General features: G+C 41.3%; 1 long non-coding RNA gene across 2 annotated transcripts in view; it reads left to right on the forward strand.

Annotated features, from left to right (window-relative positions):
• Positions 1-22,445, forward strand: part of LOC116158368 (uncharacterized) — a 258,698-nt gene that overhangs the window by 7,777 nt on the left and 228,476 nt on the right. For both annotated transcript variants that reach the window (XR_004142676.2, XR_004142678.2), the window contains 2 exons: positions 5,888-6,121; positions 6,784-6,958. This is a non-coding gene — a long non-coding RNA (uncharacterized LOC116158368). The remainder of the gene's footprint in view (positions 1-5,887; positions 6,122-6,783; positions 6,959-22,445) is intronic.

Consider the following 22,445-nt stretch of genomic DNA (forward strand, 5'->3'; position numbering starts at 1 on the left):
ACATAATATAAAACACTAAGAGTGAACATAATGCAAACTGTGGACTTTGAGTGATTATGTGTCAGTATAGCTTCATCAGTTGTGAACATTGTACCACTCAGGCAGTGGAAGTCGATAGTGGGGGAGGCTCTGTGTGTATAGAGGGGTAGGGGTATATGAGAAATCCCTGTGCCTGCTGTCCTGTGAACCTAAAACTGTTCTTAAAAAAACAAAGTCGTAATTTAAAAATATGATAGATGTAGCAATCTTAGGTTGACATCCTGAAATTTAAAAAAAAAAAATTGTTGATCACTACTTAGTGCTATTATTTCTCGAGCCAGGAACCTATTTAAACTCAAGGTTAGAATAAGAAATGGAGCATGTTTATGAAATTCTTCATTTAATGGAATGAACTTTGGATTTCTTTTTCTTTAAAATGACTTTGAAATTAACCGAGAGAAAAATGTAATTTTCTCCGCATGGCTTTTATCTCTATATAAAGATTGATTAAAGGTAATATTTTGGGGTTTAATGTGTAAGTTGCAGGTGTTTGTTTTTATGGGGGGTTTATTGGGAGAAATAGAAGCATGTTAACACTTCTGTTAGCCTTTCTTCTTTTTATTTTACAGACCTTTTAAGAATACATATAAAATTTCAAATGATATAGAACTATTTAGGGTAGAGGTTCCTCTTTTATACCTCCTATTTCCATTGCCCAAGGGAATACATAATTTCCTGTATAGAGATAGATGTGCATGTGTGTATATATATATATGCATATATTATATATGTGTGTTTATATAGACCCCAAATATAATATACACATATAATTATATATTTAAAATAGTATATGCACTATATTTTACAGAAATGAGATAATACCTTATAGATTATTACACAGCCTACCTTTTTTCACTTTATGTTTTATTATGGTTACTTTTCCTTGTCATTTCATACCAGTCTACTTCCTTTCTCTCATGCTGGCTGGGATCCATATGTGATGACAGGAGCAGGAGCAGCCACCTTGGAGCCAAAGATGAAAGTCATGTCAGAGGATAATAGAGTCATCTGACCTCTGTTGTGTTACAAGGTGACACTGCTCATGCCATCACATTTTGGGTTTGGTAGATTGCCTTAAACTGTGCCCTAACAAAATGTCTTCCGTTGCTCAGTTCAGATGGCATCTACTCTAGGAAGGCTTCCGGACTTCCACCGTTTTCAGTCATATGCCAATTAGAACTGGTCACTCTGATTCCAGTGTTCCTTGTACTTGGAAAATGTTTCTTTCAGCCCTTATAATTCTCTAGATTTATTTTAATTATTTAAATGTAGTGTCTGCTGTCAACATAGAAGCCTTACCTAATGTTCCAGACTAAGTTAGAAGCCCCTGTCATGTGCTCTCATAACATCCTGTACCTCTGTGTAACAACTATACTTAAATTTACTTTTTCAGTATTTCCCTTCTCACTATACTGTGCAAACTCCCCACATGGGCAGAACCTTGGCTGCCTCTCTGAAAAGTGTATCTCCACCTCCCACAGGAATCCTGACACATCATAGGCTCACAGCAAATGTTTGTTGGATGAATAAACGATCTCCTTAAAGATAGAAGATACGGGTTGCTCATATATATAACCCATTCATTGCTAAACTCAGTGTCTGGCACCTATTACGTAGGCAATAAATGTAGAATGCTACAAACTGGGTTAGAACGGGATGGTATTGAATGAGAGGGGAGGGGCTTAGACTCTCAGGTCTGTGGGAGCAGTAGGTGAGTATTTTCACTCAAGAAGGTCCCTACCAAAGGCTTAGCTAGCAGTGTTTCCATCAGCAAATATTTTAAAATTCCTTTGTATCTGAGGAATGGTCATTAGAAAAAAATATTTAAAATAATTTAAATATTTAAAATAAAATAATAATTTAAATAATGATGATCATAAAAATTATTTAAATTTAAATGAGCCGTAAAGGAATGGCTGTTGCATAAATTCTAAGATGGGCTTTCCATGTTTGAAAAGCGGTGGTTGGAACATTCATTTCAACTTGAACCCTCATACTTACCTTTCTGTGGTCAAGCGTTTGTGAGGAAAATCCATCATTAGTTAATTTCCTTATTCATAAGCAAGTCGTATCTTTATATTATTAGGAAAATATAGTTTATGCTTATAATTGAGAATAGCTAATACGGGATTCTTAAATATATAAATGGATTCTCAGTCATTTATTATTATTAAAGGTATTTTAAAGATCTTTTCATACATAGTTCATACCAGTAAAATTACCTAGAAATTGAAAGAGATTTCTGGGATTGACACAGTGAAGAGATTTCAAACAATAGTGCATTTGGGACATTCACTTTGAGTGCTAAATAGTTCCGTTCAGCTCCCTCATATGAAAACAGGTTTGAAATTAAGTTCTCTAAATTTTCAGAATGTTCCATATTTTCCATGAATATTTTTATATAAACAGAGATGATCTCAGTCAAGCACGTGCCTTGTGTGCGGGGAGAACGGCTTGGTTGACGTGAGGGGCAGCCCGCAGCGTGAAACGGGGATTTGCTCAGCATCGCTCAGGGCTCTCTCTTTGCTGCCAGGATGTGTGTCGTCCCTGACCAGCACCTTCTTTTTTTTATAGAGGCTCTCTGGGGACTCTTTCGCCTCACTTACGACTTGGCGTATAAAATCACAAGTTAAATTCTGTGCCCATTTTACGTGTTTGTTTACGTGAAGAACAATTACCCCACAGTGTGAAATAATGAATATTCGTTCCAGTGACAGGCGATCTGAATCTGTGAAACCACTTCTGAAGTTATTAACTGTTTCAGAATATTTTTGCTGAAGTGGAGGATACTGAACAAATTGCTGTTTTTGCATCGTTTTGTTTCCCATGACGCCTTTCAAATGTATTCAATGGGAGGGGGCAAGTTCCCTCAGGCCCCTGCAACACACCTCCGGCATGACTGGGTTACTTACTCTCTTACTAAAATGTTAGATGGTCACTTAAGATTGTCTTGATTCTGAAATGTGGAATTCCCAATCCCATTTAATAATCAAAGTGGCAAAACTGAGTACAAGGTACCTCTGCTCCGGCGCCCTGGCCAGGATGTAATGCAGGCATGAAGCCTCCGTGCGCGCGGTGGAGGATGGTGGGGTTCGCGTCCTCCTTTCCTTGCCCCTCCTCTCCCCCTTGTTAACAGCTCTCTGACAGAAACGAACAGGGGTCAGTGGGTCAGGAAAGCTCTTGGTTGCCTGACATTTTTGGAAGTTGGATTCATCCTCCCTCAGCCTGAGAGATTTTTCTCTCCTTCAGAATGACACTCCCACCCCCCACTGCTGGGGACCACTCACCTGGCCCCCCTTCACCTGAGGCAAGTACCCCTGTCTCAGCTGCTCACGTTCTACACCTGCTTAGAACCTGGCAGCCCCATCAGGTGCCCTTTTGTTGGGGCCCTGCTGACACTCTGGGAAATCTCTGTGATGGCTCTGCTACATGCGGCCTGTTGAGTGGTCCTTGGGAAAAACTCATGAATCCTTTTCCCCAACAAACTTTGAGAGAGCAGGTCCCCCACAGGTTCCACCGCTGGCTTTGACATCTCCACCCTGAGTTTTCTCAGAAGGGAGCCAGACGTCACCTCACTTTCCAGCTGCTGGGGATACACATTGATCTATGGTGTTCAGTGAGCTCAGCGCACTTCTGTGAGAGAATCATCAGTTCTTAGAGCGCCCCAGGAGAGCCCGGGGCCACGGCGTGATTTTCAGGAATGCTTTCCCTACAAGAACATTAATGTTTTGTGCCTCTGTTGTTACAAGAATGAATATAATCCAATCTGGATTGCGCTTATTTTTTTCCTACTGGTTTTAAAAGCAGTGAAGCCATCTGCATGGTTCCTAGGCCTGGTGCCTCGTGAGCAGTTGGTGAAGCCAGCCTCCACAGAGGTGGCTGGTTTATGAAGCACGCGAGACTCGTGGGGATGCTGTGACAACACAACTTTATTTTTGTTTTCTTCCTATTAACCCACCAGGTGCTAGGCACTCTGGTAATAAACACAACAGACACCTGATGTTTTCCACATTTGAATGGAGCACTGAAAAAAAAAAGATGTGATGTAAAGATAGTGAAAATAATAATAAGGCCAGTGGTGCTAAAAGGAAAAAAATCACAAATGCTTGAATTCGTTTATGTGACAAGTTCTCCTCTTTTCCAAGCCAGACCGCACATGGGGGAACACGGGCACATGTCTGCTGTGGTAAGGGTAGCCATGCTTACTTCTCATTTTAATAATAAGGATGACAAAGTTCTTGTCCACTTGGATGGGGAAGCTGCCTGGGTTGAATCTCTGCAGCATCTGCAAACTTTGGCCAGGCTGGCTAGATTCTGTGGTTCTAGACTCGATTTCTTCATATGTAACAAGAGTTTAGAAGAGATGGTCTCTAATGCGCCTGCTGCTCTGGAGCTATTAAGGGAAGCAAGGTAAAAGGTATTTTTAAATATCGGTGAACCTGATTTAAATGCATTCAGTGGACCTGGACTATGACTAAATGTCATTTCTTGAAACAACTGGAACGTCTCATATATTCAACACCTGTCTCCTTACCACACGCACAGTGCTAGGTATTGGGGTTACAAGAGTGAATGCAACAGACATTATCCCAGCAGTGCAGATGGAGTGTGAAAGTCTGGTGATCAAATACATCATCCTTTCCTCCACATGACCAGTGTGGAAGCCAAGATTTTTATGGCGGACTGAAAAAAACAGTCCTTACGTTGTTCCTTAGGATTAAAGAGTTGTTGTTGTTGTTTTAAACAGAAAGCATATATTTCAAAGTTAAAGAATCGTTGGAAACCACATTACCACTCTACCCTGAGCACTTGAAAACACATTTAGATGATGTCTATGAATTTGAAGGGCTCCTGTGTTTTCCTTCTAAAAAGAAATTTGTTCTGTCAACAAGCCAATGCTATGTCTTGCACTCGACTGAATTTTAAACATTTTTATATTTTGTATTAGGGAGCAAATGGTAGAACTGAGTTTCATGTTGAATATCAAAGTACCATTTACATCTAAAGTCACCAAAAAAATACCAGACCCTATTTAGTATTCAATTCTGGAGACGTAAGAGAAAAAAACCACACATACTCCTGCTATGGGCTGATAGGGGTTGTCTCGGCTTATGATAAAATTACTTTTCACTTCGAGCACTTTTCCTCTTAAAGGCTCAAAGAATTTCACTGCCTGCTTAAGGGACATGTGCATCTCTATCTGGAATAACCTTTTCAGAGGTTAATAAGTCAAGAGTGACTTTCTCACTCATTATTTTGCTTAAATTCAAGCATCATGCTGATCACGTATCTGCTAATCTTTCCCTGTTTCTCCCACCGATTACTGAGCTCCTTCACCTTTCCGTCTACTCACTATCAGATCAAATCCTTACACATATTTTTCTCAGTGTATGGAACTCCTTTGTCTTTTACCCTCAAGCAGCAAATCCTGGCTATCAGTTATGAAAGACGTAGAGTTTTATATGCACTAACCACTAGAAGAGACAGAACAGCTGAGTCACGGGAGCCTGGCTTTGGAGACAGAAAGACCTGGGCTCAGGTCTTAGATGATGTGTAAAAGCTGTATGACTTTGGGAAAAATCACGTACTATCTGTGTCAGTTGCCTTGTTTATAAGACAGGGATGTATTAATAGAAAATACATCTCATGTGGTTATTTGAAGATGTGGACGTTTGAAACGTGGCCCCAGACTCTTTGACAGTTCTCTCATTACGGAATAGAATCGGTGTCCTCTCCTGTTTAATCAGGGCTTTGTGGTTACTTCATCAATGGAATACACAGTGTCGGGTTCTGGGTCCTTAAAAAAAAAAGCAACTCCATTTACCATCTCTTGGGATGCTTGTTACAGGAACCCATCCACCCAACCATGGTGAGAGACCCACGTGGAGAGGACTGGGGGCTCCTTGCCCTTGGCCATGCCTGAGCTCTTGGCTGGCCGCCAGCACCAACTGGCCAGCCATGCAGTGGCACCTCCTGGAAGTGGCTCCTCCAGCCTCAGTGAAGTGGCCCCAGCTGACGCAACATGGAACAGACATGAGCCTTCTCTGTTGATTGCTGACTGAGCTCAAAATTCGTGAACTAAGTAAGTGATTGTTGCTTCCCAGAAGTGCTAAGGACCACCGCCTAGAAGGACCTGGGAGTTAGTGGCCCGGGGAGCAAACCTTGAGCCAGGAGAGAGACAGAGGAAGAAGCCTCTAGCTACTTCCCTCATCCTCCTTCTCCCGGCAAGCCCCCAACACACTGTTCCTAAGAGCAGTGAGTCTCCTGATCATTCAAGACAGGTCTTGCATGACCAAGCAAACAGCTGTGTGTTCCGGTGGTGCCGTGGCCAGCGTGGTCACCTGTCACTTTGTTCTTGCTTCCCGCCTGTACCTTCCTTGCTTCCCTTCCCTCACCTTTCTGTCCGTCTGTGAATGATGCACCCCAGTAGAGCACTAGCAATGCGCATTTGGCCTCAGCTTTGCTTTCTGGAGAACACAGGTTCAGGCACCCTCCCTATAAAATGTTCTCTGATTCTTCCTCCCCTCAAGAAACAACGTTTCTAAAAATCGAAATTATAATGGTAAATCCCTGAGTTGGGATCTGAAGTCCTGAGTTCTTCTTCCCAGCTCCACCAGGAACTCGGTGATAATTTCACTAAGTTGACGCACTGTCTGCTTATCTATCCCAGGGAAGGGAGTGATGTCTGTCAGCATCCCCAACCCCCCTCACATAACGGCACACACGAAAATTGTCTTTGCCTAGAACTTTGGCACGACTGGTTCGTGGACAGAGGAGACAGACCTGTCAGTTCCATCTCTCCAGGCTGCCCAGGCTGAAGGCGTGATCTCTCGGCACATCTGTATCTCAACAGCTCTGTACCAAAGTGCTGTGGCAGGCGGCAACGTTGGGGATCTTCAAACCTTGACAGGAGGACACGGTAAGAAATTCACTTTTATGTTGTCATTAGCACAACCATTTACACCTAAAACAGTAGTTCCCAGGTGAGGTGATTCGTGCCCTGGAGCACTTTTAACAGTGTCTGGAGAGATTTTTGTCTGTCATAACTGAAGAAGCGGTGCCAGTGTCATCTAGTTGGTAAAAAGCAGGTGGGGCTGCCATAACAGAGCACCGCAGCCTGGGTGGTCTGACCGTCTGCAAGCTATTTCCTCACAGGTCTCAGGGCTACGAAGCCCAAGGTCAGGGTGTCAGCAGACTGGTGTCTTCTGAGGCCTCTGCCCTCGACTGGTAGGTGTCCATTTTCTCCCTGTCTCTTCACACGGTCTTCCTTCTGTCTGTGGCTTGATCTCCTCTTCTTAAAAGGATGTCAGTCACATTGGATCAGAGTCCATTCCAGTGACCTCACTCTAACTTAATTACATCTTCAAAGGCCCCACCTCCAAAGGCAGTCGCATCCTGAGGTACCAGGGGTTAGGACTTCAACATATGAAACTGGCGGAACAAAATTCAGCCCCTAACACCAAGGATGCTGCTAAACATTCTGCAAGGCACAGGACAGACTCCTTCTCCCCAGACGTACACACAATAAAGGATCATCTGGCCCCAAATTTCACCAGTGGTTAAGACCCTGATCTAGAGCCCTCCTCCAGCATGTAATAGGTGCTCAATAAATTTTTGCTGACTAATGAAAGCTTGACTAAGCATCTGTAGCTGAAACAGTTTTATAAAATAATACGCCAACTACATATAAGGCACTCTGCTATTTTCTCTTCGATATTTTTACTGTTGGTTGCAACCATTAAATTGGTTTCATGACCCACTTTAAATGCTGATCTAAAGTATTTAGAAACACAGCTTTAAAAACCCTGTAGTTCCATTTGGGTCATATTTTAGATTCCACACATAAATGAACTTCTTCACGGAACAGAAACAGACTCACCAAGAGAGAAAACAAACTCATGGTTACCAAAGGGGAAAGGAAGTGGGGGAGGGATAAATTAGGAATTTGGGATTAGCAGATACAAACTACTGTATATAAAATAGATAAACAACAAGGACCAATTGAACTATAGTCAATATCTTGTAATAAACTATAATGGAAAGAAAAAAAATTTTTTAATAAAAATCTTGCAGTTCCACATTTAAAAACAGTTACGATATGTAGAATGCTACTACAAGTCATTGCGTTGGTTTTTAACCGACAGGCTAAAATTTATTTATCAAAACTCCTAAGTTAGTTGTCTGTTAGGAAGGCAGTGCAGTTGTTCGAATGAGTTTTTGAAACATTCAAGAGTTTCTTTGGGGGATCAGCATTGTTTTCTTCAGAGCTTATAGAACCATTAATGTTGTTGTAATGTTGTTTTATAGTTATACCACTTTTTTTTTTTTTACTGTAAATTTATTATCTAAATTGAGTGACCGCCTTATTCACCATACTTAACTCAAAATGGCCTTTGACTGCGATTAAAATTTAAATTTATCCTTAAAGGGGGACTATTAGGCACCTGATATGACATTCAAAACAAACAAAGCAGTTCCTCCGAAAAATGTCTTACTGAATGTCTTCTGTGGCTTAGAATAACTGTAGGATGACTTTGAAGGAACCATTCTTATCTGCGTATGTAAATTCTGGTGATATGCTCGGGGTCCGTAACCTGTGTGTTTGACCGGATGCTAGAGAGCAACAAGCACATACAACTGCGTCCAGTTCTTCAGATCACGCGTCTTTATTCTGCTTTTTGATGTATTTTTAGGAACGTTCTCTGTAGCTTTGTGGTGAGACAAGTTGCATATCTCCTTTGACAGAAATGGTGAAGAGAGGGCAGTTTTCCTTAAAGGCACTTTGCAACACCCCTTCTCACTGAAAAAGAAAACCAAATGAATTTTTTTCGGCAGCTTTATGTGACAATCAAAAGCTATTTATGACATATCCATTCGTCCTTTATTCTGAAATTATCTAAATCAATGCTACGTTAATGGAATTCTAATAAAATGTAATGGATCACCAAACACGGCACAAGGATAAAAGGGGATATTTTATTATGTATTATAAATATGTATTATAAAAGTAGTACAAACTCTTGGCTTAAAGGAAGTCTTTACAAAATTGTAAAGACTTTACAAAATCAGATGAAGTCTCAGCCTCTCAAGGAAATCAGAGTTAATCATTTCTTCCACATCCTGGGGACAGTTAGAACATTCAATGTTTTTATGCAAATGGGACGCATGCCACTCAAGTTGTTCTTTCTCTTGCCTTTTGTAATTTAAAATTTATCTTGCCGATCTTTCACATTGGAGCATGTATACTTGCCTCATTGTTTTCAGTAGATACTATTAATTCAGGGCACAAGAAGTGAAAGACTGTCTCATTCCACTCATCCAGGCAAGGAAGACATTCAGTTATCTTTATTTTTCTTTAATTCAACTGAATTTTATCTCAGGATTCTGTTCCCCTAGGTGGTCACAACTTAATCTCTGCCAGTTCTGGGTTGTCCAGCATTTGGCTGAGTTCCATGAGGCTTATGTAGAACAGAGGTCATGGGTGCAGCGTCTTGTCCTCGGCTGTTGTCCTTCGAGGCTGACAGACGCTGAGATGTATCTGTCTCATGTGGTCCCCCTTCTCTGATCCATGTAGATCCCCGATGATCATCCCAGGTTCCCACTCCAGTCCCATTAGATCCTTCTGGTCTCCTTAATGTGTCTGTGTGACCCTAAGACGCGGGATTACCGTGCCACACCGCAATTTGGGGAAAATCTTGCGTGCTCTTGCAGACTCGTCTTTGAGGTACACCACGCGGCTACTCCTTCTCTACTCTTTTAATACTGTGTCAGGATGCTCTCAAAACTGGGGGGTGGGGGGAGGGTTTGGTCATTTCTAGGCATCCACCTAAGAAACAAGTTTTCTTTTCTCTCAGACTCAGCAAAATAATCTGTAGCTTTTGTCACTTCCCACCCCTGGATTCAGCCTTAAATGGAAGCTCCCTTCTAGGGCACATAATCCTCCCCTTCTAACTCCCTCGCTCCTCCCAAGCCAGGAAGCTTTTCTCTATGGGGGCAGATAGATAAGTTTCTCTTACTCATTGCACATGCTTCTAAATATGAGGGTGTAGGCTTTTGAAACTTTCTGAAACTCAAAAGCCAAACATTTTCCACTTGTTCGACATTTGCAGTCTACTCTGCCACTTGTTCCCTGAAGCAAGGCATGCAATGCGCCAGATAAAAGAGAAATTCAAGGAAAGAGCCCTCCCAAATAGCTAATATTACCAAATGTTATCTCACCTATGTGTATATATCCTCACGATGACTCTTTATAGGTAGTAATTTATGTTGTTTCCATATGTTGTCGCGGTTACAAGCTATGATAAACATCCTTGCCCATATAGCTTGAAAATTTATGTAAGAATACTGACACTAAAAATCCTAGCATGAATTCCTGGGGAAAAGGAAAGGGCAATCTGGTATGGCAGTGTCTGATTCTCCATAGCGTTGCCCTCTAGGTATTTTGTTTTTAAATCACATATTTAAATTTTTTTCCAATCTGATGGTTTAAAGTATTATCTCTTAATTTTATGTTTTTCCCATGTCTTTCGTTAAAAGAGAGATTGAACATTTTCCCACAGATGTTCCAGCCTTGTGCATCTTGTGTTCCCTCAATTGCTTATGGACATGAAGAGATGCTATTAAATAATCCTAAATGGGTTTAAATAGAATTTTTCTCAAGAGTTATAGATTGATGGGATGGTTGATTTTTGTTTTGGGAGGCGAACCATATACAATTTAAGGCAACTACTTTCCAGTCTTTACTGCATTTGACAACCGAGTGACTATTATATAGGGTTAGGAACAAAATAAAATTGAAGATGAAAAACGGAGTTAGCATCATAGAATTAGTAATGATGCTTCAGCAATGTTATGATATTTCCACTCTGCAAACACAGAGCCCGTTCTCATCAAAATGGCCTTTGGACCAGTGGTCTGAATGAGAGCAGCCATGCGAGACAGCTAACAAAATCAGTGCATATCCCTTGAGCATGTGTAATTACACAAAGATGCCGATAACTAATTAGCACAATGGATTCTGGTCTCAATTCAAGTGTTGCAGAACATCCATTTCACATGTCTCATGTTGTCACCGCCTTAGAGAGTTTCCATCATAGTAGATTTGTTCTCAGTGAGAATTCCACAAAGAGAAGCTAGAAGAAGACACGTAATGACTTTAGGAGAAATAAATGAGGACTGATTGCCGACCACATGATTAATTTTTCAACACCTTGATCATGTAGCATGTAAACGATCTGACTTCTCACCCTTTAAAGCTTCTTCATGTCCATTTCCCCCATGTTTTGTTTCATACTTACCTATATCTCACGCACATTAGCATCCTGTCTTCCAGTTAGAAAACACCTTACAACCTGAGTAACTCCTTACAGCCATCACACTTCCCCTTTATCTTGATGTTTATTCAGGTCCTGACACCGGGTAAGTATGCACCCCGAAACCCTGCTAGGAAGTTACCGTTACCCCCATTTTACAGATAGCGCCTGACACACAGAGAGGTTGGAAAACTTGCCCCAAAGGTCAACAATCCAGTAAGTTGCAGAATCAGCATTAGCAGGTTCTAGGGTATCTGAGATACTCTGCAAGGGATAACGGAGGAAATGTTTAATACCAGCTGTGGCATTTCTTGGAATAGACTTTGCTGGTACTGCTACTTAGTAGCCAGCAATGCCAAGGCCTCCCTGTACATTTCTTTGCCTCTGGGCAGCATTGAAGCTGTCCCTTCAGTGCTCTGACTGGTTCTGTTTAATCCCATTTAAAGATTGTAAGGATGCGTAAGGCAGTGTATGCTATATGACCCTTAGACAATTTTTTCAAACATGGAGAAAGATGCCTTATAAGAACTAGACAAGATTCTCGATTCCTGCCCCACTTCTGGGCTACTTTTACCTCATGGAAACGGCTCTAGATGGGCCCTTTCCTCTGCTGCCTGCTCCTTCCTGGCCCCCTCCCCAAGTTTTGTGACCCTTCCTCTAACTGTATTTAGGCTGATTCATGGAAAGAGCTTGGGAAAATGGCTTTCCTTCAAGAGGCAGAAAGGGAAGGAAAAGGATTTTGGAAGAAAAATTGGAAGGAGAATTAACCCTGTGGAAGGGGCCCAGAGTGGTCCAAGTGTTAGACTTAGACCTGGATGATGGAGCCCTTTGAAAACATCTCGAGAAGACAAGAGTTCGGGAAAGCCTTGCTCTTGAGGTGAATTAAATCAGGCCATCTTTTGGGATAGCACCTTGGCCTGAATGTCACACTCCACAGCCAGTGGCCTTAGCCACCAGATTCCATCCTTCCTGATTCAGCCCCCAGCAAGCCTGGGGTCAAGTCCCTTATTATCCTTACCCAAATATAAAATTTCATTTTCAGGGATTTTAAAGCGGGGATACCAGCTCTCATACGACCTGAACACTTTGGACTGAAGCGATTGCTTTAATTTAATGTCCTCATTTTGCAAAACCTGAGGTTCCTGTATGGGAAGCAGCTTGTGCAGGACCACCCAGAAAAGGAACCATTTCTGCTCACGTTCTCATTTCTGCCTTGCATTTAGAAGAGAGTTCCAGTTCAACATCCATGATCCATTCTAATACGTAAATGTTGCAGAAAATTCAGGTTGTCCCTGAGAAGCAATTTTTTCCTGTGTCATAGCTAACATTTATTGAACTTAGCACAACGCCAATTACAATATTAGTCTCTTTGTCTGCCCAGCCAATCTTTACAGTAACACTGGGAGGAAGGAAATTGTATAAATGCTCATTTTATAGGTGAGAAAATAAAGGCTCAGAGATTTCAAATCATTTGCCGGTTGCTATTACGCAGAATCTTATCCAAGTTTTCGAATTCCAAAATGCAGGCAGGCTCTTAACTGTTGTGATGTGCTGAGCCCTTCTACAGCATTTGAAATAGCATTGAAACAGCACTGAAATTTAAAGGGAATCAAGGCTCCATCCTCAGAGGGCTTGCCCATGCTCTTCCTTCCACCTGGAATGCCCCTTCTGTAAATATCCACGAGATCCAAACTTTCACTGACCTCAAGTCTCCAATCAAATGTCACCTCATCAATGAGGACTTTTCCGACCCCTTTGTATAAAACACCCACCCGCTGCACACCCACACTTGTTACCCATTTCACCCTGCCTCATTTTTCTATAGACTCCATCATCTGACATATTACGTACGTACTTCTGCGTTGTATCCATCTCCCCTCGTTAGAAATGTCATCTCTATGAGGTCAGGAACTTGGACCTGTTCCCTGTATCTCCAGGACCTGTAAGAGTGTCTGGCACACAGTAGATGCTCACTAAAAACTTGTAGCGTGAATGAGTGAGTGAACGAATGACTGAATCAAACAAGTTCAGTTTACATCTCCATCATCAGCCTCCTACGAGACCTATCACAGAAGCAGCTGGGGGACTCAAGGAAGTCTGATTTAAAAGGTGTCTGATTTTCTAAAGAAAATCCAGTTGGATAAAAGACTATTTAATTGTGTCAGGGACTGACATTAAAGCATACAAGGGCATACGTTTTTTCTTCAAGCACTGACAGCTGGGAGAAGAATGCACAAGTCGGGTCTCCTTGTCTGTCCTTGGGTTCCCTTCCCTGTGCATAGCTCTGTATATTTAAATCACTGGAGACGCTCATTCTAAGAAATGTAGAAGCAGCATTTTTTTCCTTTTCATAAGCCGACACTTATTCCCAGTGGGTAACATTTAGCAATGAAGTGTTTTTTGACTCCAGCACTTTATCAGTGTTTCTGAAATATACAGTATAATTAAATTACTCAGAGGTTGTGCTTTAATCAGGAGCAAATTTAATGAATATTCAAGCTGTTCATTGTTAGAAAATGAACAAAGATTGTCGGAATATTTTCATTGTGGCCTCAAAAGTCATCCAGAAGAGGGTGCTAATGTTCTTTATGAAATACACGCACGCACACACGCACGCACGCACACACACATACACACATACACATGTGCGCGTGCTCAACAAAGCTTCCTTATGTAACTAATCAAGTGATGATAACTACATGCACTGAGCATTAAGAAGAGAATTTTACAAAAACAGGCAGTCCAAGAGTTAAAATCATTGCCTATTGATAGCACTAAAGTTTTTAAAAATTGGGACAGTTTATAAAAACCTACCCTAGTTCTGGACAGATTAGTTAACAGTTAACCACATCACCACGAAAAGGAGCATGTTTTCTGTCGCCAGAGTTAATACTGTGATATTCCATTACACCATTAACCTCGATCTAAGCTAAAAGAAGATGAACAAAAGAAAAAATCTTTGGGCTAAAATGTAATATTATAGCCAATGATACATTTTAAATTAAAAATAACACTCTTTTCATTTGATTAATAGTATATTCTTCATTCAAAGGCTTTTCTTTCGAGGGTAAATAACTCCTGCCGGTTACTGCTTGTCTGTGATTCCGGAGAAATCATGTTATAGATTCTGGTTATCTATCCCAAATGAAAACTGAGTTTTAACATTGGCATCTTTTCGGGTTTACTTAGTCAAAAATAAAATTTCAGGAAGGATGAAGTTTCTGTGAAGCAAGTCATTCTCAAAATTCTTTTCTACTTATGCTTTGGAGATAAAAGTTGACGATAGCCAGGGCAAGAATCTCTTTCATTTCTGTTTCAAATGTGCCCTAATTTCTCTACCTTCTCCTAGGTTTTCTGAACTCCTGCCTTTAGAGTTCAAACAGTTTGTATTTTGATTATTTCTTTGAAGCAGAACAGTCCTGTGAACTGTAAATTTTCTGTGGGCCAAATAAATGCAAATAAGGAGCTTTCGATGTCCGCCTAAGTGAGTGACTTAGAATACAAATAAGAAAAGCCACGCCAGCAGGGTAAGGCGATTTTACATTCCACGATCAGCTTCCAGGCACAGCAGCTTTGAGAGGATACACATAGTACAGAAAGCTCATAGATGGATGGTCTTAATTGGAGTTCCCATTGGTAGAGCTGGTGGAACAGGACTCAGATTGGAAGGAAGCAATGCCTCTGCCTGAAAGAAGGGTCCGTTTAGTCGTTCACACGCAAAACACACGTGCCATTTTCAAGCCAGCATTGACTAGGCAGCTAACGTAGAGGAACTCAGGCAGATGGGAGGGTGAGAGAACCGGGCAGACAGAGAACAGGCCTCTGACACGCTGAAAGCATTTGCAGCAGCTCAGCTGAATTCATCATCTTGGGGGGCGTGTCCATCACCTGCCCTTGTCTCCCCTCGGTTGTGTATTGGAGGGCACACATTTCCTGGGCTTTCTTGCTTTCTGCTTTTAGGTGGGTTTAGCTAATGGAAGGCTCTGGGTAGAAGCATGAGGAGCAAGGGAAGGATAAAAGCCGGGATATGCCCACCTCCTGCTCTGTTTCGGGGGCAGCTCCTTAGTTGCTGCAACACCTGCATGGCTCCTGTTCCTGGACGATGTCCCCTCCCTCCCACCACGGACTCAGTTCTCATCAGACAGGCCCCCCAGTGACCCTGACTCTGATACAACGCACTCCTGCTTTTCTCACTCCAGCCCTAGCTTGATCATTGCTTTCTTGCTTTCGCTAAACGCAGGGCTGCATCCTTAAGTTCTGTTTAGTTTCTTAGCTATTCCATCATCTAAGAGATTCCTTGTATTAGATTCCTCTGGTTTGAAATACATAAAGGGCTCTCTTTTAACTGATACAGAAGACCACCTTTTGCGCTGTAGGAAATTTTAGAAGGGGCTCACTGTCCTAGTTCAACCTGAATTATTTTATTGCATAACTTCTTTAAATCAATCTGGCTGGGCAGTGAAAACCCAAAGTTTGGTTAAAAATATCGTTTCTCCACCACTTTCTACCCTGCTCACTGCACACACAAAACGACCACATACGTAACTCTGAGGAACTCACCGCAACGCGACACTTCTGGGGTGGTTATATTTAACATACATTTGGCTTCATTATTCAACTTTCAAATGTTTGTGGATTATCAAATGAGTCATCCAAGAAAGGAACAGACAACCTCCAAACTTCGATCTCGGTGAAGGTTTGGTAAGACAGAGTTCCAGGTAGAACTGTTTATGCCTCACGACTTGGGATGTGTTATTCCATTGTCTTTTGTTCATGGTTCTGTATTTATCTGTGAAATGGGGAGAGCAACGGTATTTTCTCTATCAGATTGCTGTGAACGTTAAATGAGAGATACTTAAAATAATGCCTGGCCCACAGCCACCACTCAAAAGTGTTGGCTATTATTACCGACTCTAAGTCTTTTGTCAGTTGAATGGTCATTCCTTTGTAGGAATATGTCTTTTAATCTCCAGTAGCTTTTAAGAATTTTGCTTGTCTTTGATGTTCTTCAGTTGTATTACAGTGATTCTTTTAGACATGATTTTTGATCTGTCCTATTTGGATCTTAGGGTGCTCTTTTTATCTTAGGATGCCTTAGATGACATTTTTTTCAGTTCTGGAAAATTCTCAGCCATTTTCTCTTATAACATTAGGTCTCCCGCATTCTCTTTACTTTATCCTGGAATTCCTATCAGATATATATTAGACTGTCTTCCTGTCTTCCGTGCCTCAACTTCTCTTGTTTTTATTTCTCTGTTCCATGCTCTAGGGCACTTCCTTGGATCTGTGTTCCAATATGTACATTATTTTTTTCATGTGTATTTGTACTGTTGTTCAACCAGTTACTTGATTTTTTAAAAATTGCAGTGAGTTATGATTGTCATTTAAAGATTTCCATCGTATCCTTTACCATTTTCCAAATCCATTCTTTTTTATTCTTCTGTGTGTGCTTTATCTTATTTCCTCTTTACTTATTTAAACATTTAAAAATAATTATTTAAAGCGTCTTTTAGATAATTCTATTATTTTTTGTTCTCAATGCACAAATTGTTTTTGTTGCACCATCTTATTCTCCATCCAAGTAATTCCCTTCTTCCCAATTTGAATCTTCCAATGGGGGCTCATCTTCAGTTGAGACTTACTTCCCTGGATCCTGGGTCCCCTGCGCTCTGGAATTTTTCCTGTTGGGCTACATTCGCTTTGCCTCTTCCAAGAACTCATGGGTTTCACTCAATTTTTATGTTGGTTTCTCAATTAGGAGCTTCTGCTCCCCACTGATAGTATGAATTTGGACCTGCTTATTCACGTGATGATGGGTTTGAATTTCTGTGGGTTACTTTTTTTTTTAAACTCAACCTTGGATATCAGGCAAGCTTCCTTGCTGCTTCCCCCACCTGGCAGGGGTGGAGTCTACAGATCTCTGTGACTCCTGGCTTGTTGCAGGCATCTTGGGCCTGGTTCCCTGCATGAATATTGTCTGTGTCCTAGACTACTTTCCCCCCAAATGCAGCTATTAGAGCCTGTGCCTGCTTCGCATAACACGCTAGTACATTTTAACCGAAGCCCCTTCCCACCTCTCTGACTGTGAGTTTGCTTTCCATTTCTGAAAATGGGTATTTCTCTCTTTTGGTTTTGAATTTGTATGTATATTCACATATCTTTTATTTTCTTATATACTACTTCATGAATTCGGAGTCTAATTGTGTGGGGGGGTCCTTTCCTCAGTTTTATACTCCATGTTGTCCACGCTAAAAGAAAAAAATGCTTGATAATTACAGAAAGATTCTTCCATAGAGTGTAGTCCATGCCATCTGCAATCTCAGAAACACCTCGAAGGGGATGTAGGGATAACTCATTACCGGAAAGAAGGTACTGTTACACATAGCTGATCATGAAACCACAAGGAGCCCATGAAGTGATGTAAAGTACTTATTTTCCTACCAGATAGTTGATCCTTTTGCTGTGCTTTTGGCTGGAGGTAACAAAATTCAACGACAATGGGCTTAAACAATAAGAAAGATTTATATTCTCGTCTACCTGAACCTAAAAATAGGGCCATTTCAGAGTCAGGTAACTGAGTGGCTCGACCTCATTAGCGCCCCAGCTCAGCTTCTTCACGAATCCCTGGCTTTCCCCACGTGGTTGTGCAATGACAGCAACAGTCCCAGGCATGTCAGCCTGCACAGACAGCAAGATAGAGTGAAGGGGAGAAGAGAATTCACTTCTTCCTTAGGCCTCTCTTTTTAAGAGAAAGGAAGAGTTTCTAGAAGTCCTGGTGGTATAACTTTCATATCTAATTGATGAGAAATGTGTCATATGCCTGTTCCCAAACCAGTCACTGGCTACAAAAATAGAATGACCACAAATGGCAAAGATCAAATCATATTCACTCTGGGGTTAGTAATGAGTCCAGGCTTCCCTGAAGTACAAGGCTGCCCAGTGACTGAACAGTTCCAGGAACCTCTTACCTTTGAGAGCAGGATGTAGCTGCAGGGAAGGTCCGGTCACTCAGAGTCAGCCTTAGGAGACAGTCGGGAGGTCCAGTCTCTGGGCTCCTTTCCTCCTGTTTACTGTCCCTGATTCCTCCCCGCAGCCCCAGCCCCTGCTAAGGCACAAGCGATGCTCGGCACTCAGTGTCTGTCTCTAAGCTGTAAGAGTGAAGGTGGAACCCCATAATTGGTACCGCCATACAGACTGGGGAAAGACTAGATTTCTTTCTTCTTTTTAACACCTTCAGACTGAACCCCCTCTGAGATAAATAGGGGCCATCTCTTCACTGTCCTGCTTTAGAAATATAGCCTTTCAGAAGTCATGGCATTGTCTAGAGCTGCACACGCAGGCCTCAGTGGATTGAGGGGGAACTGCCTTTAACATTGTCTACGTGGTGAGGGAAAGCATGTGTTTTTCTCCTAGAGTGTAGACTGCATAGGTGAGTGCCCTGTTAAAATGGGATGAATACTTCTAATACAAAAAAAGTGAAAAATATAAAAGAGCTAAGCTTTTAAATTAAACTAGATTGAACATATTTATCCTGCTAAATTAATTAATTCTTCTCTTGCCAGGATTGATTGCTTGGCATGTGATGGCCTTAATGGGCTTTCTATTTTAAAAAACACTGAAGAAAAACTCATGCAGGGCGAGGAGATGAGACAGAAAGGAAGAAGAGGGATGCAGAAGATTAGACAGCCTGCCCCATCACACACGTGACCCCAGCCTAGTTCAACTGAACGTCCTTCGCCCAATAGGGATAGAATGAAATAAATAGGATTGTCAAGGACCTAGTCCATCTCTTAACCTTTTTCTATCTTGTAAATCTTATAAGCATGAAACAGTTGCTTGACCATGGTCAGATAGCTACACAACACCTGTCCCACTTCCCCAGTCCAAGGGGAGGGCAGGTGGATTTTGAAGGAACAGTTAGAGGAAGATGTCAGCACAGACACTCACGGAGTCCACATCTGTAGAGAGAGCTAGAGAACAGATACCACAACCCACTCTCAATGGACCAGAGCACGTACCGTACGACCAGGTTAGTGGTGAGCCCCTAGGAAGATGGAATTTGGGTCATTTCAGTCTCTGAAACAATAGCACTCAATCTTGGTTTTGATCACACCTAAAAATCTTAACTCTACATTTTTCGAAAGGTCAAAAATAAAGGAAATAGTAGGACTAAAAACATATCAAAGCAATGATAATTTTTGTATCCCATCTTGAAAGATAGCATAGCTTCCTCCAAGATGTGAATACCCTGAATTACCCTCTACCACACTTCAAAACGCACTGTTACGAAAAAGAAATCCTTACCTCCTCATTATCTGAAATTATGCCTCGAGGGCTCTGTTCTGTTTCACTTTGATCCATATTAAACACAAATAACCTCTAAGAATGTTGAAATGAAGAAGCTCCACTAGTCATTAAAATTAAGTGAATAAATGACAGATCTCTTCGTATTTGAAATCACAGAATTAATTTAATTGTACTAGAAAACCATGGGTCCTTAAACTTTCCAACTTTATAGCTTCCTTTGTGTTTCACTTAACACAGAAGCTGTTTTGTTCTGTGTTTCTGCATTCCCTACCACTGGTGTTTCATGTTTAAAAATCACTCCAAAATTTTATCTCAGCAGATAGGAGAGGTAATTGGGGGGAGGTGAGGAGGGGATGGAGACTGGAAAAACAAGGAACTGCTAAGGAAAAGTAGGGGGCAAAACCAATGAGGCTAATGTTGCCCCTTCCCTATGGCAGGTGGAAACTGACCCACAAGAAAAACTTTTGAATTATTTGTTTAGATTGACTTTCTTTCTTCCTTAAAATGAAATAGAAGGACTTTGGGTTGGGGCAAGACGGTGTAGATGAGTTTCTCCCTGCTCCTCCCCACTACACAGAAGTATAAACACTGGAAACGGCACAGGAGACAACAAAGGAGAATGCTGAGAGGTTGTAAGAGGACGGTGAGATGGTTTCCTCGGGACTCAAGGAACAAAATAGTGGCAGGGTGTCACCTGATGGGCAGATGACCTGGACCCATCATTTCCCAACCCCTGACCTAGCAAGAGAAGGAGCCCAGATAGGTTCATTCTTCCACCAGGTGGACTAGGAGTCCCACTGACAACGTCAGCCATAAACCAAGCAAATCAAAGTAACACCACAAAGGCTTTGAAAGTTAAACTGCCATTGAAACCACAGCCCACAAAGTAAGCCAGGATTTATCAATGAAACTTAAACACGTGACTGCCTGTTAAAATGGAAGATTTAGATAGGACCTAGAGTCTGCTAACATAGTAGACAGAACGTCCACAGTACAACCTGAAATCATCCATCATACCAAGAACCAAGAAAATCACAACTTGAATGAGAGAAGACAGCCAACGGATGTGACATCCACGGACATAAATCAGTTGTCGGCATGATCTGATGAGAATTTTACAGGAGTCATCTTAAAGATGATGCAGCAGCCAATTATAGACTCTCTTGGGACAAATGGGAACATGGTTTCAGCAAGGAAATGAAAATGATTATTTAGAAAAAACAAATAGAGATTATAGAATTCAAAAATATACCACCACCAATGAACTCACTGGATGAGTTCAAGAATAGAGTAGAGATGACAGAAGATAGAATTGGTGAATAACATGTACAAAAACATTCAGAGCTAACATTGTATTTAAAGACTGAACGCTTTCTGGCTAATACTGAGATGCCCTCGCTCACCACTCTTACTGAACATAGTGCTGGGAATTCAAGCCACCAAAGTAAGGCAAGACAAAGACATAAAATGCATATAGTTAAGGGGAAAGGAAGAAATAAAATGGTTCGTATTTGCAGATGACAGAATTGTTTATGTAAAAAAACTCCCAAATAACCTACAAAGATACTCCTAGAATTGATAAGTGAGTTTAGCAAGCTTACAGCATGTAAAGTCAACATGTAAAAATCAATCACACTTCTATATACTAACAATTAACAGAGGGAGATCAAAATGTGTAACTCCATACCATTACCATTACTCCAAGTAAAATTAACCACTTAGGTATACACCCAATATGTTTGGGCCTTACATGCTGAAAATGATAAAATGCTAATGAAAGTAATCACAGAAGACATAATTCCATGGAGACACATGCCATATTCACGGACTGGAAGACTAAACATAGTAAAGATGTCAGTTCTCCCCAAATGGATCTGCAGGCTTAGTGCAATTCCTATGAAAATCCCAGCAAGGTTTTTGTAGACATAGAGAAGCTTATTTTAAAATTTATATAGAAAAGCATAGGTGCCAAAAAAGCTAAAACAATCTTAAACCAAAAAAAAAAAAAAAAAATTAAGTGGAAGGCATTACTCTTCCCAGCATTAAGGATAACTACAGAGCTGTGGTCGTCAGAACAGTGTTGTATTGGCCGAAGGATACATGCATAGATCAGGAGAACGGTGTGGAGAACCCAGATACAAAGTCGTGCAGAAACACCCAACTAATTTTTGACAGAAGTGAAACAGCAATTCTGTGGAGGTAAGATAGCTTTTTAACAAATGGGGACAGAACAATTGGATATCCATAGGCAGGCAGGAAGGAAGGAAGAAACCTCAGCTTGATATACCTGATAACAAAAAATTAAATCAAAATAGACCTAAATGTGAAATGTAACACTATGAAATTATTAGAGAAAAATATGAGAACAACCTTTGGGGTCGAGGACTAGGCAAAGAATTTGTGGACTTGGACAACAAAAGCACAATCAATAAAAGGAAAAATCAGTACATTGGACCTCATGAAAATTAAGAACTTTTGCTCTCTGGAAACACCCCCTGTAGAGGGTGAAATGACAAGCTGTGGACTGGGAGGAAATGTTTCCAACACAAAACACACATCCAAACAAAGGACTAGTATTTAATACAAAGATCCCTCAAAGTTGAAATTTTAGGAATGGAGAATGAATGAATGGTTGACAAGGGTTGGGGACGGAGGGGGCATCTAGGAGAAAAGAGAGGTGAGTGTGGTTCTAAGAAGGAGACCCGAGAGATGCTTGTGATGTTGGAGCTGTTCAGAGTCTTGACAGTGGTGGTGGACACAGATGCGTTTACTCTGACAAGGAGCATC

This window comes from Camelus dromedarius, chromosome 17 (assembly GCF_036321535.1).
Source record: "Camelus dromedarius isolate mCamDro1 chromosome 17, mCamDro1.pat, whole genome shotgun sequence".
Classification (NCBI taxonomy): Eukaryota; Metazoa; Chordata; class Mammalia; order Artiodactyla; family Camelidae; genus Camelus; species Camelus dromedarius.